Here is a 27,839-nt window from a genome sequence, read left to right as displayed (position 1 = left end):
ATATATATATATATATATATATATATATATGTGATATTTAGTACATGTGTTAATAATACTGCACTACCATTGAAAATTCTAACTACAGACTTGACTGATTTTGTTGATATTTGCATCAAAAAACTAGATTTTTAACTAGTTGAACTTACATAAACATATAAAACTCGATCCTAGAAATTAAAAAAATTCCTCAAAATTACAATACCGCAAAAAAACAAATTTTCAAACATTTTTTTCTGCAATTTAAAACTACGAAATTTTTTTTTTTTAAACATTAATTCTAATAAAATTTATATCGATAATACTAAAGACAAAAAACCTTTTTTTAATAATATTAAAAATCCAATAAATACTCTAAGCACAATATTTACATTAACCTATCCATCAAACAAAAAAAAACCTCAATTTTTGGAAATGTTCCGGAACGTCTCACGACTCTTAAGCTATAAAATTGAAGCATTTGAAGTGCACTATGATAATAAAAAACCATCCCACAATTGTTTTTACTGTGTGAAATTGACCATCAAAGTAAGAACTAACCGGACACTCAATGTTAGAGTAACTAAAAATGGTATGTATTATAGATTATATTTCATTAGATGATTGTATGAACATGAGCGTGATTAAGTTACTATGTATTTTTTTAATAAAATGATATAATATAATTTTCTCTCGTGGTATGAGTACAAGAGTTTTATGAAAATTATGAAATATAGAAAAAAAAATGATGTTTGTAAGCTCATAATATAGTAATAGTTTGTAATAGAAATTATTGCGATTAATTATCACACTTTAAATATCAATAACGCTACTCGTACTAGTAGTTATGTAAGCTTGTGCTAACTATGAGTCGTGTCAATAAATACTTTGAGTGGTACAGGAACCACAAGTTTTTACTTCGAACATTTAATATGATTGCAACACAATTAAGAACTAAAACTTTTCAATTAAAAAAAATATATTCTAAATATTCTAGGAGAAAATTATAATCATTTCATTCGTTTACTTCTACTCCACTTCACCTTACATAGCATATTATTATAATAATATAACTATTATAACTAACATAATATGTTATAAATGTAATTATAATAAATAATGTTAATAACATCAGACGTTTCTCACAATTTCAAAAGAAAGTTTTTAATTTTGTACTAACTTTTATAAAAATAATTTTAGTACATTCAATAGAATACATTTCTTAATACAAATAACTTATATTTATTAATTAGTTTTCGGCATTGTAAAAATTAATATTGAAACAATTTCCAAGAGGATATCCCAAATAACCTCCTCTAATATAAATTCTTTAATTATACTGTTCGGTAGAAAACAAAAATCATATGAGTGGTTAAATAAACAAAAGTTACCGATAGTTTATCTACCCTAGGGTGTTGTACTGTTTAGAGTGATGCCTTAACTATATAAGGCGGTATCTCGATAAGTTTATATCAAGTGAAAAGATAACCATTCAAGTATATGAGAAAGTGTAGGAAGAGACAATCCTTATGACATGCCTCTAGGGGACATTTTATTCGGTCGCCTTAAAATGAAGAGTAAGACTCAGAGGTCTAAAGTTATATGGAACAAATATAGAGTTTGTGTGAGCTATGAATTGTGTTATTTTATTCTTTTGTAAAGTATAAGCGGCTCTCATAGTTCTATATATTTATTGAGTTTCATAATTCTTTGTAGCTATTTGTGTTTTTTGAAAAATAAATTGAGTAGAATAAAAAAAAAAGCAAGATTAATTAAATAAATACCGTAAATTAAATCTATAATATTGATTTAATTTATATTATGATATTATGATTTGAGGTAATCTAATCAAATAATTATAACTATTATTTATCACGATATTGATATAAAATGCCTTCCCGTTTATATTATTACATCGCCTACTTTTAATAAACTATAATTAATTAGTTATATATTTTAGTTATGAGAATAATAAACAAATATATGTACTAAACAACCCAGCACAGTGGGGTCGCGGCACAGTGGGACGTGGTATAGTCGAGTTCAGTATAGATGATATCTGACAATGATTAAAATCACAATCATAAAAAACGCTTCGATGCAAACACTAGACAGTCTTTAATTTTAAGAAATTGGTTGATTATTCTAAAAGCAAAATTAACTATTATTTCTACCATTATTCCTCATTAGAAGTGAATTTATATGTATAATTTATGAATAAATATCTATTGAAGCAATTCGACGTAGTATTAAATTGATATTTAATAATTTAGTATTGTAATTTTTCCGGAGAAATTATAAAAAATTATAAAATAGTTAGTACTTTTATAGCAAACTTGTATAATAATTGAAGGGCTTGACACAGATATTTTTAGATAATAATTTGTTGTTAATTATGAATAAATGGTCTGCAAAAAATTTTCACTAGAGTCCAAAATATACTTTTATTGTTCAATTTTTCATGCTAACTTCAAATCTGCTATTATATGTTTTCCATCGCCGATAATTTTTGATATTATTACTATTTAGTTAAAAACTATAGGATATAACTATAAGGAAAATAGTTATGAATATTTCTATTGTATCATCTATTTCAACACCAAGAATTACATAGAAATTATTAATATTTCTTTTGAAATGATTTATTACAATAAAAGAATAATTAAAACACAAAAAATTATTATTAAATTATTTATTACAGATTTTAATTTTTAATATTTCAAAAATAATCAGTGCAAAATATCCTTTTAACCAATTTTTTTGGTATTTTAAAGTTGATTATTTGAAAGTTTATAATAAAAAAAAAAGTTGAATTTGTTACCATAACTTTTAGCTCAACTTCAAGTTTGAAATTTACATTATTAAATAGAAAATTTTATGAGACTAAAAAAATAGTATTGTTAAGATTAATTGCAGTCAGGAAATTGAATAATTACTATTTACTGTAAATTTATCAGAAAAGCTCAATATTTTTTTTTTCATATTTATTGTAATAGATCACTTAAATAGAAATCATAGTAATCTTTTCTAAGTAATTTTTGTCGATTAAAAATATTCTACAATTGAAATATTCAGAACATAATTAATTATAATAATTTACGTTAACTAAAAGTTAACTGAATAAGTTGTCATTTTGAATTCTCCCTTGTGGGTAGGTTAAGGGTCAAATGCATACAAAAAATATACAAAATGATAGGTAAATATATCTCATATCTATACAAAAAAATTATATTGAATTGATCATTTTTAAAAAAGCTATGGCAATAAGTAAAAAAAATTTTAAAAATGTCGAAATTTAGCGATTTTGAAATTTGTAATTTTTTTTGGAGATTTCCTCTATTTACGGGGAACGAGGGAAATTTTTTCAATTTTTGAGGGTAATGTCTTTGACTAGATACAGTTTATGATCTTTTGACTATGGTTAAAAATAATCGGTTTAGTGAAAGCTGAGAAAAAATAGTAACAGACATAAAAAAAATCACATCATAGTAAAATTAATACCTTCGCAGTTTCGTATCTAAACTACAATGGCTGATAACATTGAGATGAAATAACCAAAAACTCTTATAGATATTTGATAACATATTATCTAGGTGAAAGATTAAATAAAGATGAATCTAGATAAAATAATTTGTCTTTTATAAAGATGTAATATATATAAATTCCTGTTTTTCATTCATTAATAATTTTCTTAACGTTTTTTCTCTGTTAACGTTTTACAGTATTGAGAATAATTTTCCTCTCAATAAACTTTACTACAGTACTTTTAATCTTCACTATTAATTATAAAATGTTTAATAAATAGCAAATGATACTCATTATTTATTAATTTTTTTATTAGTATTATTAAAGAGTAGACTTAAGGAGTAGATTGTGAAAATAAAAATAATTTTTTTTTTCTAAAATAAAGAAAATTTCCTTAAGGCGTCTGGGCACGGACCGCATTTTAGTCAAAAACAACCTGTTTTTGTCCCATTAGTACGACGAAATTACTAATACGATAAGAATTCTGAACACAAAACCTAATTCAGCATCATGTCACTTAAGTATTGGTCATGCCATTTTTTTTGAATTTTTGATGTTTTTATCCCTTAAGTACAGTTTACATTTTTGAAAATTAAATTTTTTTTTAAATATATTTTTTTGTTGAAGGAATAACAATTTTAAAAAAGTGGCCTGACCGATACTTAAGTGACATGATGCTTAATTCAGATCTGTTTTCAGAATTCTTATCGCATCAGTAGTTTCGTTGTACTGATGGAATAAAAAAACGGGTAGTTTTGTACGTTCAAACTAATGGTTTTTAAACAGTAGCTAGCTGCCTTATCCGACATGCTTATATTTAAATAGACCTATTAAAAACACTACACCGATTCTTACATTTTCTAAACCTCTAAATGTTATCATCTCAAAAAGTAATAGACTCTAAAGTGATTATCAACCAGTCAAAATTTTAATTAGACTATTTTAGTAATAAATAATAATAGATTTCTATATAATTTGCAATAATTATTACTAAAATTTATCATAAGATAGATTTTATTTATACACTAGATTTATTATTAACTTCAGATACACTTTGATAAAATAATTTAAATTTAAATCTACATATTTTTATATAAAAATTATTACATGACTAAAAAATAGAAAGTAATATTTATAGTAAATAACATAGTAACCAACTAACAAAATCAAAATTAAAAAATACATTTTTAATCTCAGCCATAAATTAAACGATTTTCACCACACTATACTAAAAGTTGTTAGTACTGATTACTATAACAGGACAATTTATTCTCCAAAATTAATTCAACAAAGTAAAAAATACCTAATACACTAAATACTGTAACGATAAGCTAAAATAATAAAGTAAAAGTGAGATTATAAAAAAATTTAAACTAACAAAAAGACTATTAAAAACATGGATAATGTAAATATAAATAATTATTTGATCAATTTTTTTCATGAATAACAACAATAAAAAGTTATAAAGAAACAAAAAAAAATAATATAATATAAAAATGAACATCATAAGTATAACAAAAATGAGAAAAACATGTGAAATATTAAAATAAGATATTGTTTTTTTTTCTAATATGTGATGTTTTTAATATTTAACAATTCTGCAAGTTATAAATAATGAAAATTACTATAAATTAATGTTCATATGTTATTAAACATATATTAAAAAAAAATTGTTAAAGTTTTAACTAAAACGGATAAAATTTTAAAAACCCAATTCGTATATTAACAATATTATATAAATATTTTATTCTAAATTTGTAAGAAAGAACTAAGAAGTATTAAATTAAAATGGACTTTTGTTCCAATTTCGGCACTAAATATTATTGAAACAATTAAATAATACTTATGCGCTACCTATTATTTAATCATATAGAGATAAAATTATAATATGCTTTTATTCGTTTAATTTTATACATTTTAACGTAAATTTTTTTAAATAAAATATAATCGACATTCTTGATTTTGAATTCGAAGTTGTTTCATTCTTAGAGGATATTTCAATTAATCTTTAAAAAAAATCTATTACTAATGGCTCACTAATATTAAAGGACAAGAGTCATTGAAATGTGTAATTATTATAAATAATTTTCACCTCTTCTTAAAATTATGAAAATGTAAATACGAGATATCACAGTTAACTTAATAATTATAATTAAATTAATTTGTTTATAAACCATTGTAATTTTCAATAAAATTGATTAATTACAATATAAATATTAATACTTTCTGCGATTGTTATAGTAAATAATAATACTTAAAAATAGTATTTTTTTTACTTCTCAACATAATCCTCGGTAGTATAGTGGTAAGTATCCCCGCCTGTCACGCGGGAGACCGGGGTTCGATTCCCCGCCGGGGAGGCAACTTTTTGCATAACTTTCCATTTTATTTAATTATTATAACACAACACTAGATAAGAGTACTACTTAACAAATAATATAAAAATATTTATTTTTATTTATAAATATTTTTGTGATAGAAAATTGTTAATAAATAACTTCTTTTTTATACATTAGTATTGTGGAATTAATAATTAACTAATTTTAACGTATTTTATAGAAATGTTAAAATGTACAGAGTTTCTCTATATATTTTGACTTAAATACTTGTTAGTATTTATACAAAATGAATAATGCTATTCAACCGATTATACTTCACTTATATTTATTCAATAATTAAGAGCGTATGGTTTACTATATATAACAAATATACTTCAACACAAAGCCAAGGCAATTATAAAAATTTTTCCAAGAATATCGAAAAATATTTTTATGATTCCTTGTAGAAATAATTATTCTTTCGTCGAATTAATGTTCCTCAGAGAAGTTGGGCAAAACTGTTTTTTTTATTTTGTTATTAATTATATTAATTTAACAATAGTTGTATTATTTGTATTATATTATACAATATTTATTTTTCTTTGATACTAATTACTTACAAAGATTTTTTTTTATGTAATCTTTAATTTTTATCACAAATTTCTTACTTTTTGTTACTTTGTGATTTTGTCTATAAACATATTAAAAATTGTTATTGTCAGTATATATTTTGTAACTTTACTAATAAATGCAATGCTTTTTTTCTAAATTCTGAAAATTTAACACATAATTGATTACTTTAATTTTTAATCCGGACAAATAATGTACTTCTCTAATACTGTTTTGTTCCTAGATTATTTTTAACAGTTTTTTTAAATTTTTAAAACTTAAAAAATGTAATCATAATTATATTAAACATTTAATTATGTAATGCTATTAGTTGTAGATGTATTGTACATTTTGAATTGTTATCTATGACAACAACATGTATAAACAAAAATCTACAATAATCGAATAAAGTATTTCAATCGTAATATTAAATTTAAATTAAACAATATGCATTATGCATATTTTTATGAATTGAATTTAAAAAATATGATTTTTATATTTAGGAAACTTATTTTAATTGAGATGGTCATGAGTTTTTAAATTTAATAAAATCATTTTTCAGCACACTACTATTATAATTCCATTTCTTTTACACGAATGATTAACGAGAAGTTTATGTCAAAAAAGCCAAATCAGAAACGGAATACAGCAGCTGCATTACACAATTGAAAATTCAAATCACGTATTTTATTTGTTTTTTTATTTTTTATTACTGCCATTGGAATTGCTATCATGAACATCGAACAATGATAGTAAACGATTTTCTTAACAATATTAGCAAGCTTATAAATGAGCAATAGTTTCTTGGTTAGTACTTTAATTTAGTTTGTATCATTTGTATAACTTATTGTAAAATTAAAAAAATCTATTTTTATTAATAGAAATAGTCATATAGGTATAAAAAAAAATTTAAGGACATATTCTTAAATTATTCTGTGAATAACGGTTATACAATGAAATCAAAAATAATGCGGAGATTATTTGTGTAATATTATATAAAAATCGTATCGAAGCTAAAAACATTAGTATCTAAAATATTTGATTAAGTATCGGAATTAAGGAAGGCAAGTTGATATTTTTTTTACTTGTTAAAGTATAATTAATTGAAAAAATTATAGACTTTAAAAAAAGTTATAGTTAAAGTAAATTCGCTATTTTTTTTTAATAAATTAAGTTAAAAATTATGTTGACAAATTTTACTAAATTTATTAACCCATTTATTTAGACATGAATTGCATTTTTAGTTAAAATGACAAACCCAAATAAATTTTTATTGACTCTAGGATAGGTTAGAAAATAATTTTCAAAAAATTGTATTTTTCAACTTTTTTTTTAACTCAGAACATTTGAATTTTGCAAAAATTATACTTAGTTTTGTTATTCACACGATTTAACATGTTTTGATGTTATAATAACTGTTCTAAAATTCAAAATTACGGTTTAAATTTAAAAACACAAAAATATCAGTATACTATAATGTATTGACGGTCTGTAAGGGTTGAGTCAATATATTTTTCGACTTAACTTTTGTAAAAAAAAGATAGATTATCCAACATTTTCAAAAATATGCTTTAACTAGTCGTTAAATTAATAAAATGAACACTAATTAATTAACTCGTTTTTATTCAACCATACAATTAATAAGTTTTACAAGCCCACAATTTTTAATAAGTAGTTATATTTATATTGAATTTTATATTAAAAGTTATATAACTAACCTTTGTTATAACGTTTAATAAGTCATTGTATAAAAAATCATAGTTATCCATTAATTAAGTCTACAATTATATGGATACAATATTATACAACATATTGTACATAGTTTTGTAATATTAATACACTAGTGTCGTAAGTTTTTCTATTAATTAGCTTGCTACCAGAGTTATCTTTAAACTGTTCCTAGTAGTTTTATTATAAAAAATTGAAATACTGAAATTGTAAAGCATAAGTATAACGTTTTTAAAGACAAAAAAAATAACCTCGTCACCTTATCGTATGTGAAAGAATAACATTTATCACTGCAAAAAAAATGCCATCGATATTTCACAAACATATCAAACACAGACATTTTCTTAGATGTACATTTTGACCAAAAGGAATTCAAATTTATAACCCACAACAACGTGCGCAGAGTTATTTCAAGTAGTCACTTCATCGTATCTTTTTTACAACTTATTTTATACTTACAGTTTGCCTTTTTTTACGCTGTTATTATTATTACTTTCAAACCAACCAATACGCTACTCGGAGAAATTGACTGAGCTTACTAACATGGTTATACAATTTCATTGTGTGGATTTTTCAGTTCGAAGTAATAACAATTTATAATTTTATATTTTTATAAAATCAAGATTAAATATTTTTCTAGAAAAAAAAATGCTAAACAAACAATACAGGATTACTACATTTAAAATTAATAAATTTTATGTAAAATATCTATAAAATAATTTCTTTGTATACCCTTGACTATTTTTTTATTAAATAATTTAAATTTAACCGAAGTTTTTTTAGTAGTAGAAATAGCCCTTTTAGTACATATTTTATTATAATTATATTAAACTATTTAAATAAAAAAAAAATCGAACAATTTAAATAACTGTATTAATAGTACAACTGAAGACTTTGTAATTTGATAATTACTTATTTTATCAACTCTTTTATTTATGTTCATATACTAACAGACTAACCCAAGTTAATGTAATAAATAACAAATGACTGCACTTAATGCTATATCGTATCAGTTTATTTACTCAATTCAAGTTATTTGACGTCGAATCATTTAAATGACTTAAAAAATATTTTGGTAGCTAAGTTATTAAAACTCATTATTATTTATAATCAAGATTAACATTTTTTATGCTAAACTTTCATTATATGTTATGTATACGAAACTAAATTTATTAAAAATTAAATTGATTTTATATACATGTATAATAACACATATATTAGTAATTATTTTTTTGGATTATAATTAAATTGCATATTACCTATCACGATTAGTTTTCATGTACAATTCTATTAAAATTAAATAACAAAATCAAAATTCCAAAAATATATGTTTATAAATCGTATTGACTAAGCAACTAAATTCAATGGGAATTTTTAACAGAAAAATAAAACTATATAAACATATAATTATATCATTAAGTAGGAATATATTTTATACATTTTTTTCAAAACTAATTCAGAATAACATTTTATTTTTATATAATTCTGTTTATTTTGTTTCGCAACTTAAAAATTAATATTTTATTTAAATTAGTTTAGTAACTTTTAGATTCAAAACGTAGCTGAAACATTTGATATTTGTGGTTTTCACATTAATTAAAATTATTGTTTTAATAACTAGGCGGACTATTACGTTAAATTGACAATATTTTAGATGTGTAACTTCACTGTAAAAAATCCATAAATTCCATATAAATTATAATTTATAACTATTCACTTTTTCCCTTAGTATGCGTTGAAACTATCATTACATACGTGTAAAAGTTCGGGCAATTAGAAAACTTAATTTTGTGAGTTATTGTCCAAGTCACACAATTTTCGATAAAAATGATCAATTTTAAGGTATACTGCACAGCAAAGGAACTTCTACATTTTTCAAGATTAAATCATATTTTAGCTTATAAAAACTACACTAAGATTTAAATGATTTAATTAATTACATTTAAATTTTGATGTTGTTAAAGTGAAAATTTTTTAATATATTGTTAACATTTTAAAATTTTTATCCTAATTTTTTTTATACGAAATTAAATAATTAATGATCGCAAACAATTGCTTCGAAGCATTTTTTCTAATGATTTTTATAATTGTGAAATTTCAATTTACACTAAAGTCTACTATGCAAAATTTCTATTATATTGGATCCCTACTATACTTTGTTTTTTGCTCTTTACTATAAATAGAAAAGCATAAAAATTATGAGATTATCAAACTAATAAATCACTCAAATATAGTTTTAAGCCATTTAGAGGAAATTCCACATATTTCTAAGTCCTCAATGTATGATAATTTTATTATTATTTATGCAAAAGATTTTCTTCCAAAAATGTAATGAGCGAATTGCTTATAATATAACTTTTTGTTTTTAACAGATTTGGAACACAGTTCAAACCCATGTATTAAATTATCAGTAGTTTATTGTAATGTAGTTCTTGATAAGTTTTAAAGATAAAACGCAGATGTTCAAACAAGTTACTTCATAATGTTTGTTAGACATTAATAAAACGAAGTAATCAGTATACAATACAATAATATACTAAAGGGTTTTTAGAGATGTTAATCGTTTTAATGCTATGTGTTGATCAATTTAATTCCTACTTTTACGTTTCACCATCAAGATATTTTAACACAGCCAAACAACTTTAGATATTCTCATAATTTTCTGAAAAGCGTCATTAGTTTTCGTTAATCATCGCAAATGGCGTTTTCCTTTTATAGGTTTCCTGCTTACTAAACATTATTACTTTGATGTTAAAACTACATACAATTAAATTGATACGCTTGTTATGTGTGAAAAATTATTTTATTAATTAGTAGTTTGATTAATGTCGGTAAACTAGGAAACTGAGTATCACCTCATCTGAGTAGATAAACAACATTAAACTTTCAAAATTTAAATAACATTTGAATTAAGGAAGTTTTTTACTTCCATTAATAATGTACAAAAGTGTTTTAAATTATTTATAAATTAATATTGCGTAACTAAGTAGTCAAATCAAAATTATACTTAAGATATTGCCTAAAAAAACTGGCAGATTTTACAGGATATTGGAAAAAAATAGTAGAGAGAAAGAAATATTTTCTAAAGGAGCAATAAAATATTAGAAAACATAGAGAAAGAATCACTTCAAATTAAACATCTTTACATTTTCATAATCAATAAAAATAATCCCGAGTATTATCTATTTTTGGGCAGTTTTAAGTTCTAAATAAAATAATATATTTTAGTTTATTTTTATTTATCCGTTGAAAATAAAAAAAAAATATGAGCAAGGATACGTGGAAATACTTTCTTTTGAAACCAAATGACTCAAATTATTTAATATAAATTGTAAGAAATTCTAAGTTTGTTTAAGTTATATTTTATGTATAACTAAACTTATATTGTTTGTCTCGTAATAGTTATATTTTAATCATTTTTCAATCTAGGAGTTTATTGTTCTTTTTTTACGAAAATAACAATTTGATGTTTTGAAGCGCTATAAACTTTTTCTAAACTACAAAATAATGTTTTGCAATATAAGATATATCTACAATAGATTTTCATTCATGAAGGTTAAAATATAATGTTTGTTACGTAATTTTATACAAACAAATTTTTACAATATACAAATTATGTAAATTTTAATTTACATTATAAACACCATTTGTAAATGAGATTTGTATAATGTTTCTGTACCGTTCCTAAGCTTATGAACATAATTTTAAGACAAATTTTTTTCTTGATGCATATGATGAATTTGTTTTTAATAAGTTTTATGTTAGTTACTTTCCAACATTAAAAAACGTTAAAAATTATAAATGGTATTGTCTTGTAAAGTTTTAATAAATGTATTTTGTGTAAGTTAATTACAAAAAGTAGTACAAAATACCATTATCAAAAAAATTACTTATATACATTATACATAATTTTAACTATATAATTCATTAATATTTTTAAAATTAAAATGATCAATAATGGTAAATTTATTTCGATTAATTTGAATTTTTTTAATGGATCTATTATTTATTTAAAAAATTAAATTTCAAAAGTTATTATTATCATTGAAAAGTCATCTATACTATTTAATCTAATGCAATTACATATTAAGATTACAAATAAAGCTATAAATTTCCGTTAAAAGAAAAAAAAACACTTTTTCAGAGAAATTTTTATAATAGAATCATAAAATAACGCCCATTATTCTTAATAATATTTGATTTATTTTAAAATACTATCTCATTGAATTCACTTACATAAAAAGTAATCAAAGGTTAAAATTTAATTTATTAAATTTGCAGGATTAAGAATTTTTTCATATTAATCTTATTTTTACTTGATTTATATTAATACTTTTGAATTGAAATATCAAAAATAAATTTTCTAAAATATTAAGTATATATAATGAAAATTGTATACAAATGTCAAAAATGGTATGTCAATAGTAGGATCTAACCTCTATTCCCTCCTGTTTAACCACCACTGGTCTATAATTATACATTTCTAAATTAAAAACATCTAAAATACGTAGATAATTAAAAACGAATATTGATTATATTAATTTTTAGCCCTTTCAACTTAAATATTTCTTTTAATTTTTTTTTAGTAGTTAAATTTTTACACTCTACATTCTCCGAGTAAAATTGTGCTTCAATCATATTTGTTTATGTTTGTTATGTACAGTTATAAATTTTAATTATTATAAATATAGTCCTTGATTCATCCTAACAAAACTAATTTCATAGAATAATAGAAATAGAAATTAATAAGTAGTACTTTAGGATTATACTGAATTTTGTTTTTTATAATAATGTAATTTTTTTGTTTTACTTACGTTTCATTCAAATCATTTGGTTTTCGTTTTAATTGACTGTCACACAACAATGTATAGTAACATTTAAAAACAACACGTGAAATTATCACTATCACTTTTGAAACGCACGTGCATTGCATCACGAGTTATGACAAAGACAGCCCTGGACGAGCAACCCCTCGTGGGCGTACCGGCATTTAATATCACTACCACCAACAGCGAATTCTTGCGGTATTGATAGAAAAAACAATTAACCAAATTCGAAAACATCTTTTTTAGTTAACATCGTTAAAAAAATACCTAATGTAATTGTTAAAATTTCAATTCACTCACTCATTTATCTGAAATAGAAAGTAGTTGCTATTTTAAAAAAAACTGGTCATTAGTATTGGGTTATATTTACACAATTTTAAATTTATAAATAAAAAATTATATAAATAATTATCCAGTTTATTGATAATTTTTATTACTAGAGAGCTAATTATTAGGTTTTTATACATTGTAATCTACTTATGCAACTTGATTTAGACAAAAAATATCAACAATTTCAAATTCATTGTAAAAAAAAGTTGTGAATTTTTGAGAATTTGACAATATTTAGCTTATTTTAAAATTTTTGATTATTTTTAGAAAAAATACCTATATATTTAAAAATTTCACACTAAACATATGATTGTCTTTAATTTTTTAAAAGTTCTTTGAACACATACATAATTCAATGCCGTGTAAATTTGATAATAATCATTGTTTAATAAAATTAACTAAAACTTATTTCATGAAACAAATGTGTTATTTTCATTGAATAAGAAATGTTTTTTATATAACTTGTGCTAATTTTACGGTAGTTACCTTTTATTTATTGTAAGCTTTGATATTTTTCTTCAGATAAAATAAAAAATATATACTTTATTTGAATAGATTTTAGTGTAGGATAATGTGTACAGTTATCGGCCCAATATTAACTATTATATCAATAAAAAAAAGTGTTTTGATTTTTAAAATTAATTTTTTTATTAATTATGAGGCAGATTATTCACTTTATATTTATATCAAAAATTACATTTTTATTTAAATGTAAAAGGTACTAAATCAATTTTAAAAATGATGCCATTTAATGAGCCAATAACTGTCTGATATAAATAACATCAGATTTTATGGAAAAATAAAGGTTCTAATAACTCTATTTTTTGATCATTTTTTAAAAAACTAATAATTCAAAAAAAAAGTATTAAACCTATAAAAATTATGATAGCAAATGCGAATTATATAACAACATTTTTTATTAATTAGAACTATTATAACATTTTCTCAACCATGATATTGATTGAATACACACTATTTCAATGTTCTATCAATGATATATATATACAGGGTGATTTTTTTATCATAACCCACTCAATTACTTACAGAATAATAATAATTTAAACATTTTTTTTTTTTATTATCTTTAGTTACACATTATTCTTGAATTTTTAACTATGTAATACTTTTTAAGTTCATCCCTTATGCCGTGGAGGGGGGTCAACTTTGTTTTTTTAAATGGTAACACATATTTTTAATTTAATAAAATGTTTGAGTTTTTAATTTAATAGTAAATGGCATTTGAATTTTTAATATAACTTTATTAGCTTATTAGATATAAACATTTAAAGTTTCAAAATTTTGAGTTAATANTCTATTGATAATCATAATTGATAATAAACAATCCGTGACTGAGACAGCAATGTCATAAAAATCCAATTAGCTACCTGTATTTACAATCCCATGTGTATTATACATGTATATTAACTCAAAATTTTGAAACTTTAAATGTTTATATCTAATAAGCTAATAAAGTTATATTAAAAATTCAAATGCCATTTACTATTAAATTAAAAACTCAAACATTTTATTAAATTAAAAATATGTGTTACCATTTAAAAAAACAAAGTTGACCCCCCTCCAAGGCATAAGGGATGAACTTAAAAAGTATTACATAGTTAAAAATTCAAGAATAATGTGTAACTAAAGATAATAAAAAAAAAATGTTTAAATTATTATTATTCTGCAAGTAATTGAGTGGGTTATGATAAAAAAATCACCCTGTATATAGATATATAAATTTAAATGTCTGATGTTTAAAAGAAATTGAGTTTAAATCAATATGATTAAATTTTAGATTATCTTCTATTTTTAAATTTGATAATATATATATAATAGATTCTTATTTACTTTTTTAATAACTCAAAATGTATTATTTTTAAAATTAATTATATTTTATTGATTATAAATCCTAGGCAATAATAGATATTAATCAACAAAATAAACGATTTTTAAATATTTGCAAATAAACGAGTGAAACATCAAATACATTAGATCCTATTTATATATAGCTATATTTTATTAATTAAATAAGCAAAATTTAAAAAAGTGAAATAATTTTTTATGAACATAAGTTTGAATCTTAACAATACTAAATTCACTGATGTAGATATCATTTTTTATGCATCTACTTAAGACTGTTTGTAGTCTTTCAGGTTTTGATTCTTATTATTCGCATGATGTTAAAAGTACAAAAAATGGATATGAACTTTAGAATTATGCTACCTTATTAAAATTATTCACTATATGTAAACAATCTAGTATGTAAAAAGTGAAAGATTAAATTATTTGAACTTCTTATCCCCGAGACCAAAAATAAACATTAATTTATAAATTCGCATAAATTATTATTATTAGGTATAAATAGGCAAGTTTTCTTATTAATGTTAGATCTTTTTTCTATTTCAAGACAAATTAAATTTTTAATTAAAATTATAATTTTAAGTCTTACAGTCGGAGTAGAAACTACTCCAAAAATGGATTTATTAAACAAATTATAATAACGTCTTTTACAATAACGCAATGGTACATGATTGTTTTTAATTAAAAAAGAGATGTATTTGTTTAAAAGTTTTTTTACGAACTTGCAGCCTAAATCGAAAAGATTCTAATTAAAACAATCACTTGAAGTACCTATGAAAACAACAAAAACTCAGTTAACCGATGAGAACCTTAAAAAAAATCTGCATTTGCTATGTACGGCAAACTTAGAATAGTCAATTTGTGTATACATAAGTATAGTAAGTTATGTTTTTAGCATGCTTTCAACCATAATGTGTTTATATAAAAGAAATTATTTCCTACGCCGTATTAACAAACAAAATCATTAATAAAATAATCAAAGTTCACATAGTATCTTTACATTAACCTGATGCTTTTCTGATTGATGATCAGTAGAAATTAAAAATATAGATTATTATCAAAAAATGCTACTTCTATAACTTTTACATTCATTGTCAGTTACTTTTTGACTATGTTTACTAAATAAAGCAATCGGATTTGTCGCCTTAGTAAACACTTCTCTGGATATTATTTTTTAAAGACTAAAAAAAATAAAGTAAAAATATGAAATTAGTTATTTTATATTTCTATATGTTAAATAAATAAAAAGACACACTGTAAATAGACTTTTTAATTCGTCATTATTATTATTAATTAACCTTCTATAGCTTTATATTGACATAGACATAATAACTATAATACGGTGTGATTGATTTATCTGTGACCATAATTTTTTTCTTAAATAATTAAAATTTTAAGAATTTTTTTTGTTTTGTTAAGTATTATTTATTTCTCGATTTTTAAATGGTAAAATATTTTAAAGGTCTATCCTTTATCTCTTATACAGGGTGTTCAGTAAGTCAGGAAACGGGTTTCTATTGTTCTCATTGTTACAATAGAACAATAGAAACCCGTTTCCTGACTTACTGAACACTCTCTATGTGTATCAACATTTTTCTTTTTAATGGTGTTATATATAATTTAACCTATTAAATTTTATAAAAAGGGCACAACTAAGAAATTAATAGTTCAATAACAAATTTTGAACCAGAATTTCGGAAGTTATAATTATTTTTAATAGTAGACTGAAGGTGACGTGTTAGTCATGTTCTTCTTGTAATTACATATCACTCTGATACAATCCTTTTCCCACTCAGGTATCAAAATATTCATAACTCCCAAAATCATTTTCTTAATTGAATCATTCAATAATATTATTATTTGTAGTATAATATGTTTAATACTCTTTAAAAAAATTAAGTTGGTACCCTTATAAGGGATAAAAGCCTTAAAAATATTTAACCACGTAAAAATCGAGAAATAAATAATACTATACAAAACCAAAAAGTAATTCTTAGAATTCTTATTATTTTAGGAGAATTTTAGTTATTTTTACTAAATCAATAACTATGTATATTATATCTATGTATGCAGTATCATGTTTTAAGATACTGAATTTCTACCAGGCGACCCGTGTATTTAGTTACTTTACCTACATCGTGTATAAAATACAGTTTTATTTAACATATTAATCATAGGTTTAAGTATACAATAACGTAATGAAATCGATGAAGAGAAAAACTAATTTAAATTTAGCTGTCGAAATTATACTGGTAAAACTAAAATCTACGAAAATCAACTATTATACAAGGTGATTCATTAAGGATAAGACACTCGTTTACTCAGTAACTATTGAAAATTTAAAATTTTTGGTAAGAAAAATATTATTTGATTCAAAAAACACTACAATAATATGTAGTAAAAACATGATATTTTTCATCCCTTCAAGGTTAAAAAACATTAACTTGAGTTTTTTTAAATGAGAACACATATTTTGAATTTAATAAAATGTTTGAGTTTTTAATTTAATAGTAAATGACATATAAATTTTTAATATAACTTTATTAGTTTATTAGATATGAACACTTAAAGTTTCAAATTTTTGAGTTAATATACATGTATAATACACATGGGTTTACAAATACAGGTAGTTAATTGGTTTTTTATGACATTGATATTAGCAGGTACACAGCATTGTTATTATCAATGGTAGTAAGGCACATTGTTGTGAGTTTATAAATACACTAACTGATAATACAGAAAGTATATCTCTTGATAGTCATAATTGATAATGAGCAATCCGTGACTGTGACAGCAATGTCATAAAAAACCAATTAACTACCTGTATTTGTAAACCCATGTGTATTATACATGTATATTAACTCAAAAATTTGAAACTTTAAGTGTTCATATCTAATAAACTAATAAAGTTATATTAAAAATTTATATGTCATTTACTATTAAATTAAAAACTCAAACATTTTATTAAATTCAAAATATGTGTTCTCATTTAAAAAAACTCAAGTTAATGTTTTTTAACCTTGAAGGGATGAAAAATATCATGTTTTTACTACATATTATTGTAGTGTTTTTTGAATCAAATAATATTTTTCTTACCAAAAATTTAAAATTTTCAATAGTTACTGAGTAAACGAGTATCTTATCCTTAATGAATCACTCTGTATAATTTTGAGTGGTGGGAGATATATTCTTCATCCTCACTATGCACATGGTGATAATAATATAATGTTTTCCCAATAATTAATTCTGTGAAAGATAAAATAACGATTGACTATTTTTTTAATTTAGTGTGACGTTAATTTCATCGTAAAGTTGATATAATATTTTTAAATGAAAATTTAATAAATAGACTTGAGAATTTAATTTGGGAGATCAAAATTCTTCATTATTATTTAAATCTTAATTTATATGTAGGTAATTTCAACAATAGTTATCCTAAAATAAGTAAGACAAAGAAAGACTATAACATCTTGCTATAGCAATACAAATAAAAAAGGTATTAAACTGATGATTTTTACCATAACAACATTTCATTCTCTCCCATGGCAAAATCATTTAACCATCACTGTTACTATTCATAAAAATATTTATAATATTTATAAGGCCACATACATATTTAACTACCTTAAAAATAGAAAATAATCTATTTAAGAAAATAACTAATCAATAACAACTTTTAAAACAGTACTTTGGAAGTTATTTATACCTTGGTGTAAGAAGATTACGGCTAAAAAATGAACTAGTGATAAAAATAACCACGTGTTGCTTCCAGACTTAACTATAAAATATTGATAATTTCCGAAATACTGATCCAAAATTATTTATCAAACAGTCATTTTCGTAATTAGATTATTTTCTTTTTCATAAGTTAGTTAAATATATTGCCACTTAAAAAAATATTGTATTTATTTTACGAGTAATCGAGTGGTTTATGATAAACCGATCGCACTGTATATATAATTATTACTACAGTTACAACTTATTTTCATTTTTAAAGATGTATTTAAGATTTTAATTTAGAAAGGCTACACCATAAATGTATTTTACAATGTTAGCTACTTCAAAACTAAGATAAATAATCATCTACATTTTAAAGCTGTGAAATAAAACGGCTAAACTAGATTATTTATAATATACCGAATAAATTCATCACAAACATTTTATAATAAAATGCCTGTAATTTTTATACCTTGCTACAGTTAAAATAAGCTTAATTTATATGTAAATAAACAAATTAAATAATTATCGTCTCAGTTGCTTATCGGAAGAACAATTACATCATTATTAAAATAAATACTACGTGGCCTTAAGTAAAAAGATACCTTTTATACAATTTATCTTACAAATAAATTGTCTAATAAAAATTCAGTTAACATCGCATGTTTAAAATCGTTTAAATTATATCTTAAAACAACAGTTTCAGTCGCTAAATTATTCGCTAATAATACATTATAGGATTGTTGCAATTTGTATACTTCAAATGTTGATGCTTTTTCTAAACCACAATTTTAATATTTTTTTAAATAACACTCATGGAACTTATAAGTAAAATTACTTATTTTAAATCATAATATATTTTTAAGCAACAAAAATATAATATCGACATTTAAAAATGTATTACATTCAACATATAATTTATGATTATGGTGTGTTAATTATAATATTAACTAATAAAATTAATGTTTTCTAATACAATAATTATATTAATGAATTTTAAAAAACCCCGAAATTATATGTTTATTTTATCTTATGCTGACTTACCCGTCGGTATTTTAACAAATAACGATGTGAAGTGAAAAATACGTGATTGAATTTAAAATTATAATATAATTTATACTACAATAATTTAAATTTTCGTAACCTCTTGTTTTTTAATTGTCCACGTGGTCAAATTAATATGGTAATATAATATTCCAGACATTTCGATATGCTATATTGATTTAGTATAAATGGTGTACGAGTAAAGCTTCATTATTAATACAGACATGTTTGATGCTATTCTAAGTTTAATATGATTATAAAGTCCTAAATTAAATTTAACACACTCCTGATAAAGTTTCACCAGACTCAATGCAATTCGACTTTAATGTTCAGTGTGTTGCAGTTTTGCCAGACAAATGAATCAATATTGGTAAAGTTTAATGGTAACATGATATAAGAGTATGATAGCTTTTCTTTTTATCATTTTGTATTACACGTATGGTTGACAAATTTTAAAGGATAGATTATTGTTTGAGAAAAAATATTACTTATATTTATATCTCAAAGAATAGTTGTTTAGAAATGTATAAATGTAACAACAGTTTATTAAATTGTTACTTTTAACACAAAAAATATAATATTAACTATTTAATTACTTACTATTCATCTCATATTTTCAGTGAAGTAGCGCGATATTTAAAGTGTACTAAAGAAAACCAACAAAATGTATTTACACATCTTTATTTATTTTTTAATTATTAAAGTTAAAATCATAACTTCATAATGCTTTTGAAGACATTTTCGGTATTAAATATTTATTTTTGATCGAAAAAATTTTTAGTGATAGAGTGTTATATGAATTATATTTACTTTTTTCAATAACTATACACTTTAAATTGTATTTATTTTTATAATTGACAAAAATCTAAAAAATTCCGTTCGAGCATTTCTAATTCAAATTACATTTCATAATCCTTATTAACGCCCAAATTAATGTACGCTAAATTTTTAAATAATCTCATGTTTTCATCTATTGGGATTATTTTACCATTTTTAGGTAAAAATTATAATTTAAAATTAAACAAGAAATACTTATTATTTGTGTAGACTAAGAATGTATCTTTGCAAACTGTGGTACTGCGACAGCATTACGACTATGGTAGAAAAACTTGTGATATAATTGATGAAACATAGAAACATTAAATTTATTGAAAATTTAAAAAGTAATTATAAATTTTCCTAATGTTATTAATTGTCCCTTTGAAATTAAAACATTTGAATCAACGTAATAATAATTATTACATTAGACTCATTAATAAAAACTATATAATTGACTTACCTTTTAGTTTATGTGTACTAAAAATTATTTTGACAAAAGATTGATTTTACTTAACTTAATGTTTTTACGGATTCAGCAACGATTAGTTAAAAAATAAATTGATCATATATTTTTAATAGTAGTTTTTTTTGGAAATAATAAATAGAAAGATAATTAAATTGATATTTTTGCATTCGCGAAATAGGATACATTATCTTTGTCAGTATTTGATATGAAAACTTCTTTATAAATTACTTAACTATTCTTCCAACATTAGAACTGTAATTTGAGAAAATTTTCAATACTTTACTTAAAATTATAACCCATTGCTTTTTGGTTTACACAGAAATATTTAACTATTTCAATTTATCATGAACAATCAACATTTATTTAGGGTAAATTCAAATCCATTGTAATACGTGCCGTAAATTACTTAATTATTATAAACAAACTCATTGATATAATTACCAACATTAACGTAGTATAAAAGTGGTTTGTTTCTATTCTTTTAATTTTGAACAAGTTGGACCCAAACTTATTTAAAATAAGTAAAAGTTGATAAATTCTTGAACTTAAAATATATAGTTTATTTTGATGTTATTTGAAAATTACAGGACATAAGTTTACATTATTAGTCTGCAAGAGAACAAAACTTGACAGCCTTTTTCTTCAATGAGGTTTACCTCTCTTAAAATACTAACTATAATAGCGACAGCCTAAGTGAGATGTTATATCTATCAGATATGGTTACAGGACCATAGGTGCAATTTAATCTTTTTATTTTTATTTTGCAAAATGCAAAAATGAATACCATATCAGGCCTTGGATACTTCTATAAATAAATAAAAATTGATAGTCATTTTGTTGTATGTAATATTATCATTTTTACTGAAGTGATTTTAATAAAAATGTGGAATTTTCCCTTAAATATGGTTAATAATACTAGTTTACAACAAAATTGACCTATGACTTATGATAGTCATTTTATATGTAAAATCGTCCACTGATTCCGAAAATAAAGTCTAAAATACAAAAAAGTAGAACAGTTTTTGAGTTATTGCGAAATTAGCGTTATTCGTGTGCCGCAAAAAAAGTGTTATCATTATATTCTAAATATCTTTAATTGCATTCAACTGATTTTCATTTTTTTTACATAAAATTAAACAACAAACAATATTAAATTATCTATAACTTTTATCTTAAAAAATGTTTTATCTGACTTTTTTTTCGTTTGCTATCTACAAATTTACCACTGAATTTTTATCATTTTTTTCAAAATGTTAGAAAAAATTCAGAGTTTTACGTAAAATACACCAATAAAAAATAAATTTATCAACACTATACTCAATAGACAATATACTCTAATACATAACAAAGAAAATGATATATTATTTTGCAATATTGATAAAAAAATAAAGAAGTTATCCGCGATTAAAAAATAAAATAAATTTCCTAATATCAGAGTTTTTAATTCGATGCTTTAATTTTGTAAAATATAGAAAAAAATATTGAAAAATTACTCACAATATTACTTTTCAAAATAAAATTTCGATTTTTTAAATGACTTAAAGTTATATCATATAGTTTATTGGGATATTTTTAAATTGAGTTAATTTTACAGTTTGGTGGTGTTGTGATAAATTTTCGTATAAAAAACTATTGTTTGCTCACCTAAATTTAAATTTACTGGATTGACTCAAATTTAAATAATAAAAAATTGTACCATTAAAAGTTTATATCAACATTGATAAATCTAATCTTCTCAAATCATATCTTGTACAGTCGACCATAATTATAATATTAATTGTAAAAAATATTAATAATTTTAATATTATAACTAATATTTAGTTGTAAATATGTTTTATATTGTTTGTCATATCAATATGATAAAATATTATAATTAATGATAATAATATATCAATAATTATTGTTCGGTTGTCTGACTGTAAGCTTCCGCAAAATATAATTATCGATGAATTCTCAGCGGTCAAGACAACAAAAACACCGGACCATTTAACCCAACCTAGAGCTTTTTTAGCGCGATACAATCATCTTAACACCTTAAAATATATTTCTCCTTTACAACCGAAAAGCGCAATTTTAACAAAGATTAAATTTGATAAATCATAATACCATTTAAATATAATAACTATCGCTTAACTCTATTTTGCGTTATAATGGTTTCATTGGTATTACAACTGAATTCATTATTGACCACTGTACATGTACTATGATTGTATGAACTATATTATGTGGTTGCTTTGACCAATCACGTCGGTAAATACTACCATAATTATCAACCGAATTAATTCAGTTAGTCTAACGAAACGTACTTGCTAGAATTACCAACTAAAATGGTTGGTTTTATTATAATATAGTTATCCCAACTATATAACTTTAATCGTTTACCATATAAAAATATTTTTTTTCTGTGTAGCTTATAAAATCAAATGTTATCTGATTAAGAAAATGAATGGGTCGATAATAACTTTTGAACCAGTACTTCTGAAGTTATTAACATTTTTATACCTTGGTAAGAGGTGAGCTGCGAGTGAGATAGATTGTTTTTTCTTCTTATGTATTCATTAATAACCAATAGAAAGGGCGGAGTATTACTTTACCCGGATCACCCGATTTCGATGCAGAAACGCATTGGCTTAAACAAAAGCCATATAACATTATTAAATAAACACCTTGAGAATCGAACCTGGGACTCCGTGCGCCGAAACATACGTTCTAATCACTAGGCCAGGCCGGCCTATTTAAAAAATATAAAAGAATTAGAAAAATTCATCTAAAAAAAAATGTCGTAATAATTTGTAAAATTTTATTAATTCCAAATTTCATTTACATCGAATGTTCGAACACTAGAATCTTTTATTAAAATGTCATTTATTAAACAACGTACACATATTCCTTTCATTTTTTCTATCATTCCAAAACATGTATCGCAAATATTGTGTTTACATGTTCGTAGTTGTTTTTTTATATAGTTTTCACAGTTCCCACATTTATCTTAAAACGAAATTAATTTTTTAATTTCTTTAAATAAAATAGTTTCCTGCATATACATTTTTTAACTCGTATTATTTGATAGTTATATAATGAATTATTTCTTAATATATAAAATTACTATATCACAGAATTATGTATTAAGTATTTATACGTATCAACGCTGTATATTCAACACTTCTTTATACTTTTACACATATATAATACTCATTATGTATATGTAAAACAAATACATTAATAAGAGATACTTCTACGGGCAATCGCCACAACATGAATTGGACAATTTTTTTTATGTCTGTTATTATATTTAAAGATTTTATGTATTATGAATTTTTAGTAAAAATTTTCATTTTTTTATTCTGTTATTTTAATTATATCGTCTAATTAATTTACTTAAATTTATAAATTAATTTTTAGATTTTATGTGAATCTGATAAGGTGTTGTATAACCATTTTCTACATTGTGAGACTATATTAAAAAAAATGTTTCACGTTATTTTTAGCAATTGCAAACTTTATAGATAAGTTTTAAAAAAAAAATTTAATACCAACAATTTAATTCAATAGTTGCGTTTCTATAGCATTTTGAAGTTTGTTAAATTTTGAATTTTTTTAACATTTTTCTATAGTATCAAACGTTAGTTCACGTATGTAAAGAATGAAGTAAATATTATTTTTTTAATATATATTGATATACTATATTGATTCTAACATTATGTCACAATTTTCTTTAAAAACATTGGTTAAAAATCTCGTTCAAACGTTACTATTTTTTATGGAAAAGAAATCACATAATGTTGCCAGTAAATAACATAAAAAATAATTTTTACTTCCATCCTTTAAATACGTAAAATAATGCTTGATATCATAGAAACATTCAAAGATGGACTAGTTAATCGATATAATTAACTTAAGTTAAATATGACTAATGTCGATAAATTAACAATTAAAATTTACTAAATTATAAATTTAACTAACTAAGTTAAAAGATAAATTGAAACTAATTTTCAAATTTACTAGTTTAAAAAAAGTTTATTTCATTTAAAATTAATTTTTCGGCTAAAAGCTCTTAAAATAATTTTTTATTGGTCGGTTATGAAATGGGAGACCAAAAATCAATTTTCAACTGATTAGGAAGAAAATATTAATGACAACAAAATTATTTTTTATTCGTTTTGTAAATTTTTGGTGTTGGTTGCACTGTTTTATCTTTAAAACTAGTTATTAAAAAAAAATCAGTTAAAAATCACATACATTTTTGAAAATATTTTATTTATTGTTATATAAATATAATATTTGGGATAGGGAAAATTTTTTTTTTTATTAAATCACCTATGATGTGTATAAAGACATACATTATTGATGAAATTAAGAATTCAGCTTAAGTGTTATTTTAACCAATTAACTGAAAAAAGCTAAGTTTTTCAATTGAAAATTTAATTAGTTAAAAAGTTTATGAGAAAATAATTAACTAGTTAGTTGAAAAGTTACAAAAAATGAACTTTTTAACTGAGATAGATATTTTTGTCAACCATATCGCGGAAATTATAATATGCTAAAAATAAAGATAAGTGGTAGGATTTTATTCTTTTTGCTTGTGTGACATAATTTTTTAAAGAAAAATAGATAAGATATATAGAACTTCTATACTTCTTTTACCACTTAATAATTAACCCGCCTTATTTTTTCTTCAAATCCTTATGACTCAGTTATTTCTTCTTTACATTTTTATACAGTTATAAATAATATGTTATCATTTAATTAAAACATAAAATATTAAGACTTACATAATTTCATGTCTACACCATATGAAAAAAAATAAAAATTCAATATCTATTAGCTATTATATTTAATTACATTTAATTAATTTAAATTTAGGTATAAGTTGTAACTAGCAGAGAATATTTTTCAAATGCAGTCGGTGAATGCAATTTTAATATTTCAATTATATAATAGGTCAATCCATGTCAAATCATACAGAGTGATCGCGCAATCATTTAAAATTTTTTTGAAATTTCACACAAGATTTGCCTAGTATTTAAATAAATAAAAATGTCTAAAAAAAAATTTTATTTAAAAATAGATTTATGACCTGTCACAATTTTGAAATTGCAAAATAATTCATAAAAATATCCCTGAAACCTATATATTTATATTTAAGACTTAAAAATTTCATCATAAACTTATCTAGTAGTGAGCCAAAAAAGAAAAACTAAATAAAAGCAATAAGACATCTACATATAAACATATATAACTACATATTTCTGTTTGTGACATTTACCGCGAATTGATAAAGTAGATCATTACGGATATTGTGACGAAAAATTTATGTAATCGCATCTAAATTGCATAATACATCACATGTGTCATAAATATTAAAAAAAGAACTATACTTTTAAAACAATTTAATTATAAATAAAATCTTAGTCATAAAAATAATAGAATATTGAGTTTTTGCAATAATTTACAAAATAATAAATAAAAAAAAAGGAAAATTTCAAAGCTAATTTTATGTTGGTTTCGGTAAAATGCCAAAGTTGAAATTTTTACCATTGAAAGTCAACAATATTGTGTGAAATTTTTATGATTTAATATTCTGTCCCACTGAATAAAAACTAAGTTGAAGTTGCCTAAAAATCGTTATTTTAGATATTTGAATTTTTTTATACTTGTGTTTCCAAAAAATGCTAAAGTAAAAAACTTCAAAACACAATTAAATTATAATACTGAATAATGTTAATATGATGTAAAAAAAATTGTATTTCATCGTTAATTTTAATTTTGAAAATTTCATTTTTTTACAAAAACAAAAAAGAAACCTTTCTTAAAATTACTTAAAAATTCTATTGTTTATTATTGGACATATTAGAAGATCTCATGATGAAAAAGTAATGAAATTTTCAAGTGTTAAATATAAACACATAGGTTTCAGTGATATTTTTACGAGATACCGGTATTTTGCAATTTTAAAATTTTGACAGGTCATAAATCTATTTCATCTAAAATTTTTTTTTTATTTTTTAAATTAAATATTAGGCAACACATGTGTGAAATGTCAAAAAAATTTTAAATAGTCACGCGACCACTCAGGATGATTTCATATGGATTGACCCTAATAAATAAATCAAAAATTTTTTATAATTATTAAAAATAATAAAAATAACTATGTTTTAAAATAATATATGGATTATTATTTTAATAAATTATTATTACCTTCTAGTAATTTAGCACTACATATTTTACAATCGAGTAATGATATCCTTCTAACGTGTATACATTCATCACAATACATGTGGTCACAATTATAAATTTTAGAGAATGTAGATTCTAAATGACAGATTTTACAATCAACACATTCCCATACTAAAAATGATTAAGTTAATATATTTTAAACACAAACATTTTTAATGATATAAAATAAATTATTCTTAATTTATAAATATACAATGTCATTAATTAAGGATAAGACACTAATTTTCTTGGAAACTATTGAAAATTAAAAATATTCATACGAGGAAATTCGATTAGTTTAAAAAATTTTACAAAAATATGTAGATTGTTCACTAAGTAAAGAAACGGGATTCTATTCTTTTTGTTTGTAACAACTGGCCTGTTTCCATATTTTCTAAACAC

General features: G+C 22.5%; 1 protein-coding gene and 1 non-coding gene across 6 annotated transcripts in view; one reads left to right on the top strand and one right to left on the bottom strand.

The window, feature by feature from the left end:
* LOC126894728 (leucine-rich repeat-containing protein 4C-like) overlaps nt 1-13,130 on the bottom strand; it is a 92,876-nt gene extending 79,746 nt beyond the window's left edge. For 4 of the 5 annotated variants that reach the window (XR_007701491.1, XR_007701492.1, XM_050665948.1 and 1 more), the window contains exon 1: nt 12,974-13,130. The gene's annotated coding sequence lies outside the window, so the exon portion shown is untranslated. The remainder of the gene's footprint in view (nt 1-12,973) is intronic. The other variant, XR_007701490.1, reaches the window with a different exon arrangement.
* Trnad-guc (transfer RNA aspartic acid (anticodon GUC)) lies at nt 5,793-5,864 on the top strand. The gene has a single exon. It is a non-coding gene; the product is annotated as a tRNA-Asp (tRNA).
* Nucleotides 13,131-27,839: the final 14,709 nt, after the last annotated feature.

Source organism: Daktulosphaira vitifoliae, unplaced genomic scaffold, assembly GCF_025091365.1.
Source record: "Daktulosphaira vitifoliae isolate Bord-2020 unplaced genomic scaffold, ASM2509136v1 Scaffold_1, whole genome shotgun sequence".
Lineage (NCBI taxonomy): Eukaryota > Metazoa > Arthropoda > Insecta > Hemiptera > Phylloxeridae > Daktulosphaira > Daktulosphaira vitifoliae.
Note: the sequence above shows the minus strand (reverse complement) of the source record. Positions and strands in the feature narration are given on the sequence as shown.